We start from the raw sequence: 17368 nt of genomic DNA, 5'->3' as shown, positions 1-17368 counted from the left end.
CCTTCAGTTGATTCCCGCAGCCAAGACTAGCTAGGATTTCCCCAGAAAATAGGAACTTCAGAGACCACAAGGGCTGGTTTGGGTAACACCTGAGATAAATTTCTCAAGTAGTCAAAACCCCACACAGCTGGGCTCCTGGGGCTAAAGGGTCTTCACTCTACCCAAGTGAAAGCGATTTGGGCAAAGCCTGCCTGTGGTATTTGGGACAGAAAGGGTTCCTGATGGTACGTAATTCCACATGGCTATAATGACACGAGAGCTGGCGAGGGGGCCCCAGACGCAATGCTCGACGGGCCCCAGAGCAGTCCGACATCTGAGCGAAGCACCTACTCCGGCAGAAGTACTAAAGGTCCTGAATACAAGAAAGAGTTTCAGGAGACACAGAGGGCCCCGGCGGATCAGGTCATTTTCTTTTAGATCCCGCAATACTCTGCATTAATCTAGAGCCCCGAACAGGGGCTGTCTTACCTTCCTGCCACCGTTCGCTGGAGCCGCAGACAGCCCCTCCTGCCAGCCAGGTCCAGACAGACGCCACTGCCTGCCGGTGGGAGCCAGAGCCCCGGTCCTCCCGGGCAGCCAGCGTGCAAGACGATTTGTACGCGACGAGGAGGTCGCCCCTCAGGCAATGCTTAAGTCCGGTGCCCACGGGCCTCACTCTGTTCTCTGGTCCAGAAGCATTTCTTCAAAAGCCAGAAAACCCGAAAACATGAGACAGCATGCCACTCACTAGGTCTCCAGCCACCATCTCTTTAGAGTACCGCAAAGTTGTTGGCTGTTCCACATTAACACCAGGAATCTGCTCCAATAGCTGTTTTTCAACATCGTTCTACCAAACACGTCTCTCCTTAAAACAGGGGCATGTCTTCAAACGCCGGTACTGCTTGTCCGTGAAATTTCTCCGTAACACTTGGAACTCGCCACCCAGGATAACATCCTCTCAACAGCCAAGTACAGCATCCTACCGGGCAAGCAAGGAGAAGGAGACAGACGAAGCACGGCCGGCCGCACTCAGGCTTCTGCTGCGGGCGTAGCTGCGTCGAGCACGCCCACACGTCGCCGGAAGAGGCGTCTGCGTCTGCGCGGGGACCAGACTTCCGCTACCTGCGCTGCGGCCACGTGCGGGCCGGGCTCTGCGTGTTGGTTACCGACAGCTGAAAACCAAGTTCATTAAATAATCCTGAAAGACCCTCTCTATAGGAGTTTTATGTAAATACTTGAGAATACTTAATGTAAATACCTGAGAATATTCTCTATAAAACGGATGGCAATAGAAGTGTTGAACGATAGTGACTGAACTGAAAACGGAATTATCTTAAGGTAGCATTTAATTTGCAATTTGCAAATTCTGTGATCCCAGAATATTTTTTATGTTTATTTTTTATTTTTTTTCCTATTAGTCATCCATTTTATACACATCAGTGTATACATGTCAATCCCAATCTTCCAATTCATCACACCATCACCGCCACCCCCTGCCACTTTCCCCCCTATGTTTTTTCTCTACTTCTGTGTCTCAATTTCTTCTAGGCAAACCAGTTCATCTGTACCATTTTCTAGGTTCCACATATATGTGTTAATCTACAATATTTGTTTTTCTCTTTCTGACTTACTTCACTCTGTATGACAGTCTCTAGATCCAACCACGTCTCTACGAATGACCTAATTTCTTTCCTTTTTATGGCTGAGTAATATTCCATGTATATATGTACCACCTCTTCTTTATCCATGCATCTGTCGATGAGCATTTAGGCTGCTTCCGTGACCTGGCTATTGTAAATAGTGCTGCAATGAACATTGGGGTGCATGTGTCTTTTTGAATTATGGTTTTCTCTGGGTATATGCCCAGTAGTGGGATTGCTGGGTCATATGGTAATTCTATTTTTAGTTCTTTAAGGAGCCTCCATACTGTTCTCCATAGTGGCTGTATCAATTTACATCACCACCAACAGTGCAAGAGGGTTCCCTTTTCTCCACACCCTCTCCAGCATTTGTTGTTTGTAGATTTTCTGATGATGCCCATTCTAACTGGTGTGAGGTGATACCTCATTGTAGTTTTGATTTGCATTTCTCTAATAATTAGTGATGTTGAGCAGCTTTTCATGTGCTTCTTGGCCATCTGTATGTCTCCTTTGGAGGAATGTCGATTTCGGTCTTCTGCCCATTTTTGGATTGGGTTGTTTGTTTTTTTGATATTGAGCGGCATGAGCTGTTTATATATTTTGGAGATTAATCCTTTGATGATTCATTTGCAAATATTTTCTCCCATTCTGAGGGTTGTCTTTGCGTCTTCTTTATGGTTTCCTTTGCTGTTCAAAAGCTTTGAAGTTTCATTAGGTCCCATTTGTTTATTTTTGTTTTTATTTCCATTACTCTAGAAGGTGGATCAAAAAATATCTTGCCGTGGTTTATGTCAAAGAGAGTTCTTCCTATGTTTTCCTATAAGAGTTTTATAGTGCCTGGTCTTACATTTAGGTCTCTAATCCATTTTGAGTTTATTTTTGTGTATGGTGTTAGGGAGTGTTCTAATTTCATTCTTTTCCATGTAGCTGTACAGTTTTCCCAGCACCACTTATTGAAGGCACTGTCTTTTCTCCATTGTATATCCTTGCATCCTTTGTCATGGATTAGTTGACCATAGGGGCATGGGTTTATCTCTGGGCTTTCTATCCTGTTCCATTGATCTATATTTCTGTTTTGGTGCCAGTACCATATTGTCTTGATTACTGTAGCTTTGTAGTGTAGTCTGAAGTCAGGGAGTCTGATTCCTCCAGCTTCGTTTTTTTCCCTCAAGACTGCTTTGGCTATTCGGGGTCTTTTGTGTCTCCATACAAATTTTAAGACTTTTTGTTCTAGTTCTGTAAAACATGCCATTGGTAATTTGATAGGGATTGCATTGAATCTGTAGATTGCTTTGGGTAGTATCATTTTCACAATATTGATTCTTCCAATCCAAGAACATGGTATATCTCTCCATCTGTTGGTATCATCTTTACCTTCTTTCATCAGTGTCTTATAGTTTTCTGCATACAGGTCTTCTGTCTCCCTAGGTAGGTTTATTCCTAGGTATTTTATTCTTTTTGTTGCAATGGTAAATGGGAGTGTTTCCATAATTTCTCTTTCAGATTTTTCATCACTAGTGTAGAGGAATGCAAGGGATTTCAGTACATTAATTTTGTATCCTGCAACATTACCAGATTCATTGATTAGCTCTAGTAGTTTTCTGGTGGCATCTTTAGGATTCTCTATGTATAGTATCATGTCATCTGCAAACAGTGACAGTTTTACTTCTTCTTTTCCAATTTGTATTCCTTTTATTTCTTTTTCTTCTCTGATTGCCGTGGCTAGGACTTCCAAAACTATATTGAATAATAGTGGTGAGAGTGGACATCCTTGTCTTGTTCCTGATCTTAGAGGAAATGCTTTCAGTTTTTCACCATTGAGAATGATGTTTGCTGTGGGTTTGTTGTATATGGCCTTTATTATGTTGAAGTACGTTCCCTCTATTCCCACTTTCTGGAGAGGTTTAATCATAAATGGGTGTTGGATTTTGTCAAAAGCTTTCTCTGCATCTATTGGGATGATCATATGGTTTTTCTCCTTCAATTTGTTAATATGGTATATCACATTGATTGATTTGTGTATATTGAAGAATCCTGCATCTCTGGGATAAATCCCATTTGATCATGGTGTATGATCCTTTTAATGTGTTGTTGGATTCTCTTTGCTAGTTTTTTTTTTTTTTTAATTTATTTATGGCTGTGTTGGGTCTTCGTTTCTGTGCGAGGGCTTTCTCTAGTTGCGGCAAGTGGGGGCCACTCTTCATCGCGGTGCGCAGGCCTTTCACTGTCGCGGCCTCTCTTGTTGCAGAGCACAGGCTCCAGACGCGCAGGCTCAGTAGTTGTGGCTCACAGGCGTAGTTGCTCTGTGGCATGTGGGATCTTCCCAGACCAGGGCTTGAACCCGTGTCCCCTGCATTGGCAGGCAGATTCTCAACCACTGCGCCACCAGGGAAGCCCTCTTTGCTAGTATTTTGTTGAGGATTTTTGCATCTATCTTCATCAGTGATATTGGTCTGTAATTTTCTTTTTTTGTAGTGTCTTTGTCTGGTTTTGGTATCAGGGTGATGGTGGCCTCATAGAATGAGTTTGGGAGTGTTCCTTCCTCTGCAATTTTTTGGAAGAGTTTGAGAAGGGTGGGTGTTGGCTCTTCTCTAAATGTTTGATAGAATTCACCTGTGAAGCCATCTGGTCCTGGACTTTTGTTTGTTGGAAGATTTTTAATCACAGTTTCAATTTCAATCCTTGTGATTGGTCTGTTCATATTTTCTATTTCTTCCTGGTTCAGTCTTGGAAGGTTATACCTTTCTAAGAATTTGTCCATTTCTTCCAGGTTGTCCATTTTATTGGCATAGAGTTGCTTGTAGTAGCCTCTTAGGATGCTTTGTATTTCTGTGGTGTCTGTTGTAACTTCTCCTTTTTCATTTCTAATTTTATTGATTTGAGTCCTCTCCCTCTTTTTCTTGATGAGTCTGGCTAATGGTTTATCAATTTTGTTTATCTTCTCAAAGAACCAGCTTTTAGTTTTATTGATCTTTGCTGTTGTTTTCTTTGTTTCTATTTCATTTATTTCTGCTCTGATCTTTATGATTTCTTTCCTTCTGCTAACTTTGGGTTTTGTTTGTTCTTCTTTCTCTAGTTGTTTTAGGTGTAACGTTAGATTGTTTACTTGAGATTTTTCTTGTTTCTTGAGGTAGGCTTGTATAGCTATAAACCTCCCTCTTAGAACTGCTTTTGCTGCATCCCATAGGTTTTGGATCATCGTGTTTTCATTGTCATTTGTCTCTAGGTGTTTTTTGATTTCCTCTTTGATTTCTTTAGTGATCTCTTAGTTATTTAGTAACATATTGTCTAGCCTCCATGTGTTTGTGTATTTTACGTCTTGTTCCCTGTAATTGATTTCTAATCTCATAGAGTTGTGGTCAGAAAAGATGCTTGATATGATTTCAATTTTCTTAAATTTACTGAGGCTTGATTTGTGACCCAAGATGTGATCTATCCTGGAGAATGTTCCGTGCACACTTGAGAAGAAAGTGTAATCTGCTGTTTTTGGATGGAATGTCCTATAAATATCAATTAAATCTATCTGGTCTATTGTGTCATTTAAAGCGTGTGTTTCCTTATTAATTTTCTGTTTGGATGATCTGTTCATTGGTGTAAGTGAGGTGTTCAAGTCCCCAATATTATTGTGTTACTGTCGATTTCCTCTTTTAGAGCTGTTAGCCATTGCCTTATGTATTGAGGTGCTCCTATGTTGGGTGCATATATATTTATAATTGTTATAGCTTCTTCTTGGATTGATCCTTTGATCATTACGTAGTGTCCTTCCTTGTCTCTTGTAACATTCTTTATTTTAAAGTCTATTTTATCTGATATGAGTATTGCTACTCCAGCTTTCTTTGGATTTCCATTTGCATGGAATATCTTTTTCCATCCCCTCACTTTCAGTCTGTATGTGTCCCTAGGTCTGAAGTGGGTCTCTTGTAGACAGCATATAGATGGGTCTTGCTTTTGTATCCATTCAGCAAGCCTCTGTCTTTTGGTTGGAGCATTTAATCCATTCATGTTTAAGGTAATTATCGATATGTATGTTCCTATTACCATTTTCTTAATTGTTTTGGGTTTGTTTTTGTAGGTCCTTTTCTTGTGTTTTCCCACTTAGAGAAGTTCCTTTAGCATTTGTTGTAGAGCTGGTTTGGTGGTATTGAATTCTCTTAGCTTTTGCTTGTCTGTATGTAAAGCTTTTGATTTCTCCATCAAATCTGAATGAGATCCTTGCTGGGTAGAGTAAACTTCATTGTAGGTTCTTCCCTTTCATCACTTTAAGTATATCATGCCACTCCCTTCTGGCTTGTAGAGTTTCTGCTGAGAAATCAGCTGTTAACCTTATGGGAGTTCCCTTGTATGTTATTTGTCATTTTTCCCTTGCTGCTTTCCATAATTTTTCTTTGTCTGTAATTTTTGCCAGTTTGATTACTATGTGTCTCAGCATGTTTCTCCTTGGGTTTATCCTGTATGGGACTCTCTGCACGTCCTGGACTTGGGTGGCTATTTCCTTTCCCATGTTAGGGAAGTTTTTGATTATAATCTCTTCAAATATTTTCTTGGGTTTTTTCTCTCTCTCTTCTCCTTCTGGGACCCCTATAATGCGAATGTTGTTGCATTTAATGTTGTCCCAGAGGTCTCTTAGGCTGTCTTCATTTCTTTTCATTCTTTTTTCTTTATTCTGTTCCTCAGCAGTGAATTCCACCATTCTGTCTTCCAGGTCACTTATCCGTTCTTCTGCCTCAGTTATTCTGTTATTGATTCCTTCTAGCATATTTTCATTTCAGTTACTGTATTGTTCATCTCTGTTTGTTTGTTCTTTAATTCTTCTAGATCTTTGTTAAACATTTCTTGCATCTTCTCCATCTTTGCGTCCATTCTTTTTCTGAGGTCCTAGATCATCTTCACTATCATTATTCTGAATTCTTTTTCTGGAAGGTTGCCTATCTACACTTCATTTAGTTGTTTTTCTGGAGTTTTATCTTGTTCCTTCATCAGGTACATAGCCCTCCACCTTTTCATCTTGTCTGTCTTTCTGTCAATGTGTTTTTTGTTCCACAGGCTGCAGGACTGTAGTTCTTCTTGCTGCTGTCCAGGATATATATTTGAAGGGAAAAAAAAAATCTCAAAACTCAGTAGTTAAAAAAATCCAATTACAAAGTAGGCCAAAGAGATGAACAGATATTTCAGCAAAAAGAGGAGACGTGGGACATGAGATGTTCAACATCATTAGTCATTAGGGAAATCCAGATTAAAACCACAATGACTTGTCCCTACAAAGCTACTGAACAATTGAAAACAAATTTTTTTTTAATACTGATAATACCAAATGCTGGTGAGAACTTGGAGAAACTAGATTTCTCATACATTACTGGTGGGAATGTAAAATGGTACAGCCACTCTGGAACATAGTTTGACAGTTTCTTAGCATATGACCCAGCAATGGCATTCTTGGGCATTCATCCCAAAGAAATAAAAAACTTAAGTTCACACAAATAACTACAATACAATGTTTACAGAAGTATTATTCTTTTTTTTTTCATTTTATTACTGCAATAAATTTATTTAAATATGAAACGTGACATCTCTACTCAGAATAGAAAACCAGAATCACTATAACACATAGACAGTAACTCTTATATTTTATATGTATGTACTTACATGTACATTTTTTTTTCACACACACACACTGTATTTTATTTTTACAAGAGATAAATAGACTGACATCAAGCATTGTAAATGGATGACCACAACAAAAGCAACAATGATTGCATTTACCAAACATGAAACACACTCATACTATGTCATAATATTGACATTCAGTCCAGTAATCCTCCACTGTAACAGCTCCTTTACTTTGCAATGAAAATTGATTTGTATATTCTTTGCCTCTGAGTCCTTGTGGGATTTTTTTTTTTAATTCAAACAGAAAGTCACAAAAATTATAATCAACCTCATCAGTTCACTCAGTCCCATGTAATTAATATTTTTTTCATCTTGATCTTTTGTTAGCACTTTTATGAGTTCATCGGTTTTTCATTAGAGTTCTGAAAATGCTTATTCATTCAGTTCAGCAGTACAGTTACCAGAAACCTGTACCTGTCAGTCTTTTCCATGAATTCCTTGAAGATGAAACCCTTTTATAGGAACATATTTGCAAAAGCATCAGAGTATACCCAGAACTGTCTGTAAATGATAAAAGACTTAAAAATGACCACGGTTAAAGATTTGATGAAAGTTCATAATAATGCAATTGACAAGGAAATTTAGTTATTTCTGAGATATACATTTTAAAGTAATAACTAGAATTATGACTTATAACATTATACCAGAACATATAAGATTTTTAGAAATTTCATGTAATGTCTGAAACATTTATATTAACATATTTCCATACAAATAACCCAATGAAAGCTTAGTATTAGTTGTTTTGTTTGTTTTTTTATACTGCAGGTTCTTATTAGTCATCAATTTTATACACATCAGTGTATACATGTCAATCCCAATCGCCCAATTCAGCACACCACCATCCCCACCCCACCGCAGTTTTCCCCCCTTGGTGTCCATATGTCTGTTCTCTACATCTGTGTCTCAACTTCTCCCCTGCAAACCGGCTCATCTGTACCATTTTTCTAGGTTCCACATACATGCATTAATATACGATATTTATTTTTCTCTTTCTGACTTACTTCACTCTATATGATAGTCTCTAGGTCCGTCCACGTCTCAACAAATGACTCAATTTCGTTCCTTTTTAAGGCTGAGTAATATTCCATTGTATATATGTACCACGAAGAAGTATTATTCTTAATGGCAAAATACTGGAAGCCACTCAAAAGTCCCTCAATGGGAAAACGGATGAACAAATTCTGGTATATCCATCCAATAGAAATTTACTTATCAATAAAAAGAAATGAACTACTGATATATGCAACACCCTGGATAAACCTCAAGAGCATTCTGACTAGTAAAAAAAATTTTTCATTCAATCTCAAAACGTTACATACTATATGCTCTTATTAACATAAGCCTCAAAATGTCAAAATTCTAGAGATGGAGAAAAGATTAATGGTTGGTGGGGGGATGCAAATACCAAGATTTAGCATGAAGGAGTTCTTTTATGATGATGAAACTGTTCTGTATCTTGATTGTGAGAATTTTTTTTTAATCCTGTGACTTCGGTAAATAATTACCATAAAAGGTAGTCAAAAGTTTTTACCCCACTTTTGTGCAGTACAATCCTGAGTGTTTAAATACACAGTGCTGGTTTAATTAAGGTTAAGTACCAAATTTTTCTTTTATTTTTGGCTGCGTTGGGTCTTTGTTGCTGCGCTTGGGCTTTCTCTAGCTGCGGCGAGCGGGGCTACTCTTCATTGCAGTGCGCAGGCTTCTCATTGCGGTGGCTTCTCTTGTTGTGGAGCACGGGCTCTAGATGCATGGCTTCAGTAGTTGCAGCACACGGGCTCAGTAGTTGTGGTGCACGGGCTTCAGTAGTTGCAGCACGTAGGCTCAGTAGTTGTGGCTCTTGTGCTCTAGAGCGCAGGCTCTGTAGTTGTGGCGCACGGGCTTAGTTGCTCCGTGGCGTGGGGGATCTTCCTGGGCCAGGGGTCGAACCCGTGTCCCCTGCAGTGGCAGGCAGATCATTAACGGCTGCACCACCAGGGAAGTCCCACCAATTTTTATATTTATTAAAAGTGAATGGTATTGATTTTATCAGCAAGCCACAATTTTAGTATACACATGTGGATTATTTTGTGGTAATAACAAGAACAGGGCAATAACAAGATTCATGACAGTGCTTCAGAGGATTATTTGCTATTGTTCTTTTCCTTTCCTGTTTGCAAAGTATAGTCTGTACTCATTTTGTCCAACTTTTCTAGAATCCTGAGTTTCATGTGTAAAATTTGGGGGCTACATAGCACCATTGTGGCAACCTTTTTCTCAGATCACTGCCCTGGTTGGGAAGGACTTCCTAAAACCATGACCTTTCCTCTGCCACACCTGAATTATTGTTTACACCAATTTATTTTCCTGGACATTCTTCCGGTCATTTTCCCTCAGATGTAGGCCATCCAACTGGGTGATTCCATAATGATTGTTAATTCTTTGCCCCCTGGAGAAGAAGCATCCTTTGGAAGGCCTATCTGAGCCTTGGTGCCCCCTAGGAGTGGAGGGCAACGTCTGAACAGTTGCCTACCAACTGGGGTCTTTGTATAGGTGTCCTTCTGGTCCTACGACCTACCTGCTGCTTAAACAAGGCATTTAATTCCTTTTAATTTAAAACTGAGGAAATGAAAGAAATTGAGAAGAGGCAGGATGTCAGAAAGCCAATTAGCGGTAAAATAAGGCCTTAGCACAGGCTGACCCAGGTGCAAATGCAACTGTCAAACTCTCAGGAAACTGCCTCTGTGTGCCTCAGTTTTCTCATCTATAAAATGGTTATGTGAACAATGGCATCTACCTTATCCGCTGTTGTGAGGCTTAATTGAGACAATGTGTTTGAAATCTCCTAGCCTAACCCATTGCCTGCCACATGTGAAGGCCATAATACACGTTGATTCCTATTTCTTTTGAAGTTTTACACTATTTCTTAGCCCCTCAGGGCAGTTTGAAGAGAAATGGCTTGCAAGAAAGAGAACTGATTGCTAGGAGTGAACAGGGTTAATTAACTTTTCCCAAGAAAGAAATGTGTTCCTGAAAAAAAATGTATAATATATTGATTAAACCTTTCAAAATGGAGTCACTTTTAAATAGACTAAGCAAAGTCTGTTTTGTGCCAAGCAAATGATCACCCCCTCATGTATCTGTGTTGAAGTTCTCAGAGTAGACGCCCGTACTTGACTTTTCATTATCCTCTCCTCTGGGTATCAAAGATTAGGGACTAATCATTCCATTCCCAACAGACAGTTCAGTGAGGATGGCTTAAACAAAGCAGGTTGCCCTTAATAACTTTCCTTGTAAAAACACTGAATTTCACTATATTCTTGGGTCTCTGGGAAATTCAGAGAGCACCAGGCAAGACTTGGTCTCCAAAGGGAATATAAACTAGTGAGGAAGAGTAGGAATATCCAATGTAGTAAAACTCATCTGGGGAGCCTAGGAAGGGAGAGCATCTGGGAATCTGAAGATGGTTTCTTGGAAGAAACTGAGGGACAGAAGGGTATGTTTCCATGTATAATTTTTTCTAATGTTCTGTTTCTTGAGGGGTAACACAAAGAGACAGCCTTTGCAATAGAATGTGGGTCCCTCTTTCCCAGCCCTGCAAACCTTCAGGAACCCATTAGCTGAGAACTCCTTGAGGACTAAGGACACATTGTTGCCATCTTTGTATCCCCAGCCCTTAGTACACAGCCTCCTCGGTGAAGGTTTATTAAATGAACAAGCCCCTTAAGGTAGCTGAACACATCAATACCTTTATCTCCTAATTGCCTCTTTATAATAAGCTGGGAATAAGGAGGTTTAAAACAGTAATTTTAATAGGCTGACTGAAAGCACGTTGAGGGCCGGCACCAGGTTGGTTGTGTTCGCTGTCACCTCCTTAGAGCTTGACAGGGTACCTGACACACTGTTTGTAGACACTAAATAAGTACCTTTTACGTGCGTGCATGAAAACTGCCCCTGGTCCTGTCCTCAAAGCTCAAAGTCGGGGCTTCGCTGGTGGCCCAGTGGTTGAGAATCTGCCTGCCAATGCAGGGGACACGGGTTCGAGCCCTGGTCTGGGAAGATCCCACATGCCGCGGAGCGACTCGGCCCGTGAGCCACAACTACTGAGCCTGCGCTCCGCAACGAGAGGCCATGATAGTGAGAGGCCCGCGCACCGCGATGAAGAGTGGCCCCCGCTTGCCGCAACTGGAGAAAGCCCTCGCACAGAAACGAAGACCCAACACAGCCAAAAATAAATAAATAAATAAAGAATAATTAAAAAAAAAAAAAAAAAAGCTCAAAGTCGGCCTGGAAGAGTAAGAAAGAGTTCACGAGGAAGGGTGGACTGTCGTGGGCGTCCAAGAATTCTGACAACCCACGAGCGGCCAGAAGTCAATTTCACTTCCTCACTCAGCCATTTGTAGGCGGTTGTAAATCGCCTACTTACTCGGGTCGGGGGGATGCGGGGGCAGCCCGTGTGACCTTACCGCCCCCTGCGGGGACCCCCACGAGCCAAGTCACAGAGGAAGGTAACCCAGAGCGGGGAGCCGGCCAACACGTGCAGCGCCCAGGGGAGGAGGAGGCTGGGCTAACGCAGCCCTTAGTCAGCAGCTGGGCTCGGTTTTGAAACAAAAGCCCATGTCCTCCCTCGGAGTCCGCGGCCGGTCAGCTCCTGGGGGGAAGAAAACCATGCTGCCCAGCCGGTTAGTGGCCCAACTTACTTTTCCGGAGCCTGGGACAAAGGGCCAGCAGTTGTAAGGGAATGGGTGGAGTGCTGGGGACAGAGGACGGGGTGGGGTGGAGTGGGGGGGGGGCCTGGTCGTCCTGCCCCTCCCCGCCCGGCCGCTAGCGAGCGGGGCTGGGGTCCGCCAGGCACTGCGCACGCCAGCCCCCGGGCAGTCTGCCTCCGAGCCCGGGCCCCCCGGGTCCGCGTCAAGCGGAGGCACCTTTGCAACCCGCGCCCCAGCGCACAGACACACCAGGCCCAGGTTTCATGAATGAAATCCAACCGTGTGGCTATAAATAGCTGCGAAGGCTGCTAACGTCACGGAGCGAGCGGCGGCCGCCAAGGCGGCGGAGCTGGGTGCCGAGCGCTCTATTCCGCCCGGCCGGCCAGCCAGCCTGAGAGCCGGGTGGGGGCGGGAGGAAAAGGGGAGGGCTGGGGGGCGGGGGCGGAAAGGGGCGAGCCCCTCCGGCCCGGCACCGGGAAGAGCGGCCGCGGCGCCGGGCGAGCCCGGGAGGCGAGGCAGTGCCATGCTGCCTTTGTGCAAAGTTGGGCGGCGGGCGGCGCGCCGCGCGCAGGGGCCCCGCACACCCGCGACCGCGCGCAGCCGTGGCTGCTGCTGAGTGGCGGGGGCCAGCGCCCCCCTCGCCCCCCCGCTCCCCCAGCCCTTGAAGGCGGAGAGAGCTGGCGTCTCGCTCGGCTTCAGGGTAGGTTCTGTGTCGTGAGTGCGCTATGCTGTGAAACTTCTTCTCCGAGCGGCCGCCGCGGAGCCCCGCTCCACCCGCCCCGGCCCCGGCGGGTGGCCTGTGGGAGCCCCGGGCCGCGCGCCACGCGGCGGGCAGCGTCCCGAGCGAGAGTCGTGGCACCGAGCTGCTCTGGGAGCCGCCCTCGCCTCTCTCGCGAGGCCGGGAGCCCCGCCATCAGAGGCAAGCAGAAGAGATTCCTAGGATCGCCCGTCCAGCCGCACCCCTAACTTGGGGCTGAGAAAATGCACAACAGGCACCCTTAGCAGGCGGGCTGCGCCGGGACGGCGCGGGGGCGGGGGGCCGCGCAGACCAGAGGCTCTTTTCCTTGGAAGGACGGTGGTGGGGAGGGGGATACCCGAGCCCCTTGGGCGCTTGCACGCCCCCCGACCGGTCAGCCCAGAGTTCGGCGCTCCCCACCACCAGCCGGTGTCCACGGAGTCTGTTGTGAGTTGCTGTGACAACAGTAGGAGCTGCCATGAGGGGCTGGCAAAACACCTTACCTTGTCCCTGCGCGCTCAGCTTTCGGGGAGAAAAACGGGGGGTGGGGATGTGCAGACAGGGAATCCAACCCCTAAGACAGAAGACGAAGTGGAAGGAAGGCCCAACTGTGTAAAAATGGACCACCCGATCCTACTGTTCGCTCTGCCGTTTCTACCCTCAGCAGTATCAAACATCTCAACTGAGGTGCACTGTCAATATTTAGACTTGGACAAGCCAGAAATTTAGAGGGGAGCGCCAGGCGCAGGGTTCTGACTTGGTTTTGCACGTCAGCACACGAGCTGTGCCTTTCGAGCTGGCTGCACACGTTTGCTGGGGTTGGGGGCGGGGAAAGGCACGAAGATCGGTATATACACAAAGGCACCCAGACCTAGGAAGACCTAGGAAGTTAAGACCAGAGGAGTCGCCTTGACTTTGAACTTCCCCCAACCCGTGCTGTTCACGCAGCTCTGTTGAACCCCAGCCAGACGCTCAGCTTGAGGTTTCACTAGTTTGGGGCTCCCCACCACCAACCGGGGCAGTGCTGCATGTTCTACACCGTACTGTGGATCCTCTCTAAGCTGCAGAAGTATGTTATCAGTAGTTTTCATCTCTGTATAACTGTGCTCTCACTATCAGCAGATATAAATAGCCAGTAGGCTGTGTGTGTTTGATTTCAGCAAACGCTAGGCTTTTCTAAACATACAGATAAGTTTGTTTAAAAACACTCTTCAGAAATTTGGAATTATATTTCATTTCCGGTAACTTTGTAGATGCCCAAGAGGGTCACTGATTGCTAGAAAAGAAACACAAGCTCTTTTCAATGTAAATAATGTCTACACACCGCTCCGCAGGTGAAGTGGGCAGCAAATTATTATTCAACTGAGTTTCCTCTGAGATGCCTGGATTGTATTTGGACGTATTCGTGGGAAGGGGATTTAACTTGTTCATCCCAGCGTGGAAGACTTGGAAAACTCAGTCGGAAGCAATGAAATCATAGTACCCTTAGCTTGCCCCGTTGATTGTTGTTTTGAGAGGAGCGTAAATTTAAGTACATAGGGGCTATGTGTGATCAAAGAGGTGGAAATAGAAACATAGGTAGCTCGAGGTCACTGGCACAACAGCGTAACTTATTAACTACACAAATGTAATCAAATAGTAAAAACCAGAATCATTTGGACTTTCACTTATGATAATATGGTCAAAAAAATGCTATTTTGGAGGAATAGCATGTCCACTTCGTTGACTTCCGTATTGTTAAATGCCTGTAAGGTTTTCCTTGTTCCTATTCCTGAGTTTGTGGTTAAGTGCTTTTCTCTGTATCATCCCCAAAGGCTCAGAAACAGACTTTCAGAAATGCTGCAAAAAGTTAACCTAGCTATTTCAGGATGTATATGACCCCAAGAAATGCCATTTTAACACTGACACTTGGCAAAAGTAAAGCAGATTCTGCCCTTTGGGGGGGGGGGGGGAAGGAAAACAATGTATGTTAAAAATGTCAGTGGCTCCCCATGTGCTCCTAGCAAGCAGCAGGATTTATAAAGTATTTCTCTCTTTTGTGTAGGTAAGTCCAGCTGTGAGCGGGGTGTTCTGTTCTTCACTTCCAGCAAGCCAGGTCAGTGTTCTTTCTGCAAACCCATGACCATAAATTGCTGACATTCTGTGTCTAATTCTGAGCATGCATTTCAGAACAACTTTCTTAGTCATTTGTCTTAAAACGGTTTGTCTTTGTCATGTTTTTATTGACTCAATTATGAATATCACAATTTCAGTGATTATTAAAATTATTCTAGTTACCCTGTGAGCAAAATGGTACTAAAATGGGCCTTGAATCAGTTTATTCTTTATAAGACTTTTCATTTTCACTTTGGGGGGAATCCAAGTGGTGCCAAAATAGCTGAAGATACTGGGGATTTGGGTGCTTGATAACTAAGATTTTACATCTATGCTAATCTTAGCGCTCTAAAGCTGAAAGAAAATTGATACAATAATACCTGACATTTTTGAGCATGAACCAAAGTTCAGGTAACGTGCCGCATTCTTTATACTATGTTCTCAATCTGCATCAAAAAAATCCCTGTTAGGTGTAACTGCTCCCTTGGTCACCAAAGGACAGGTGAGGAATTGAAAGTTCAGAGAGGTTAGGTAATAGGTTCAATTCCTGCTTCGCTAGTAAATGGAAGAAATAATATTTTTTTTCAAGTGCTGTCTTACTCCAAAACCTAAATTCTCTAATTGGAAAAATCTTATCTCCAGTAGAGAAACTGGGACCACGAAAGGTTAAGCGACTTGCCTAAGATAACTTGGTAATTACAGCTTATGTAGTAACATTCAGTGGCACAGCTGTTACAAAAGAATAAATTCCATTCTCTTAAGTATTGTAAAACAGCAAAATATTAAGTATTCATGTGTACTTTCTGGCATGGCCCTGTCAAAAATTTAAGAAAGTTTTTTACCATGGGGTCTCTGGTTTTAAGGATCTCACAAACAGATTTAAAAGACAAGATATTAAACATTCATGTAGTAAAAGTGAGAAAATAAATCAAGATCATACATGCCAGAAGTTTGAACTGAGGGTCAATGGTACATTTACGAGAAGTTCAGCATTTTCCACCCTGTGGGACTACTTTGCAATTCCATGTATGCATGGAAAAAAATTTCCAAGCACATTTTTGTCAGGATAGATAATAAAAGGGTGAGAGATTGAAGAAAGACAGAATGTAGAATTTCAAACCAAGAGGGAGACATGCATTCATTTAGAACTGCTAAATTACAGTATCTCAAACTCAAGGTGTTATTGCTTCAAAAGCATTGAAACAAAATTGTGAGCTGTCTGAATCTTCACAGCATCAACGAGAAAGCATTACAATTTGGCATACTGGATTCCTTCTGAAACCTCAGTTTGTCTGATATGTGCCACGTAGATAGATTTGGATACCTAATAGTTAAATACCAACTAAAGTCCTGAAAATGGCCAGTATTTAAAGATTAAGCAGGACATTTTCAGTTTTTGCCGGGGTTGACAACCGTCTCCTTCCCCCCTTTCATACTCCCCTCCTACTTTCTGTAGAATAATTTGTAACAGTTGTTAATCCTTCTCAGAGAGTATTATATAAAGGGATAATAAAAAATAAAATGGGGAATAAATTACTAGAGAAAGCTTTACTATATCATCTTTTTTAATGTACTGAAAAACCCCAACTCAAGCTAATAACCCTAAAAGCTTAGTTAAGGGATACTTTTAAGCATGTAAGGGGTTGTTATAAGCTGTCCTATTACTACACCTTTGTCCTGTAAAAGTTGTTATATAGTGTATCATTACAAAATAGATCATAAGAGCACTGTTAGACTGGGAAGATCCCATTACAGGTTAAGGCCTCATTATCAACTGATATTTGCTTAGCTATGACAATGGTATGTCGTAAATTATCCATATAACAACTATAAACCTATAATTACTTAAAGAGTAAAATTATATTCTGAATCATATAATGTTAGCACCAAAAGAAGCTTCAGAATGAGCATGGTATCTCTAGTAGTAAGTTAATTAGCAATCATTTGTTTGCTTTTTTGAACTTCAGAGGCTTTGGTTAATACGCTTGACTTATCTTAAAACATGCCTGGAAATATTTGACACTTTACTATGTTTTTTTCCTCAGGAAATTTACCTGTAGAAAACAGGAATTTTTTCTTTAACCTTTCTATTGGTCTTCCTTTTAGAAAACAGGCAGTTCAACCTCATTATGTGAAGGCTAGGGTTCAAAGAGTACAGGCGATTTGAATCTGGTTCTTGTGTTCATCTTCTTTTGTTCACCCAGTCTTCCCACCAACCTGGCAACACCAAAACAAAATTTGGACAGGGAAGGAAAAATAAGTCACAAAAAGTGTGGTGCATGTAGAGAGGGGGAGGGGGTGGGAGAGTGTTTGAGTGCTGGGGGAAGGGATGGGGAAAGGGAGAGCTCTGGCAGGAAGGGCAAGATGCAGTCACTCAAACGGATGGGATGTGTATGGATTGATTATTGATATGTCAGCATCAAAATTGTTTGTTTTTTTTGGTGGGGCTTATAAACAAAGTAAGGTCACCTTCTCCTAGAATCTTTTGTTCTTTGTGCGCATTGGGCAGAAACTGGGAAATAGGCAAAAAAAAAAAAAAGCCACTAAAATGAAATGTGGGTCTG

The 17368-nt window shown here is 42.7% G+C and overlaps 1 protein-coding gene across 5 annotated transcripts in view; it reads left to right on the top strand.

Moving 5' to 3' along the window:
• Positions 1–11885: 11885 nt before the first annotated feature.
• RHOBTB1 (Rho related BTB domain containing 1) overlaps positions 11886–17368 on the top strand; it is a 70584-nt gene continuing 65101 nt past the window's right edge. For 3 of the 5 annotated variants that reach the window (XM_059899920.1, XM_059899917.1, XM_059899921.1), the window contains exons 1-2: positions 12435–12674; positions 14755–14805. The gene's annotated coding sequence lies outside the window, so the exon portion shown is untranslated. Of the gene's footprint in view, positions 11948–12434; positions 12675–13673; positions 13780–14754; positions 14806–17368 lie in introns of those variants that run through there. The other 2 variants (XM_059899918.1, XM_059899919.1) reach the window with 2 other exon arrangements.

This window comes from Balaenoptera ricei, chromosome 16 (genome assembly GCF_028023285.1).
Source record: "Balaenoptera ricei isolate mBalRic1 chromosome 16, mBalRic1.hap2, whole genome shotgun sequence".
In the NCBI taxonomy this organism is placed as follows: domain Eukaryota; kingdom Metazoa; phylum Chordata; class Mammalia; order Artiodactyla; family Balaenopteridae; genus Balaenoptera; species Balaenoptera ricei.
The sequence above is the reverse complement of the archived record's forward strand: the minus strand, read 5'-3'. Positions and strand labels throughout refer to the sequence as shown.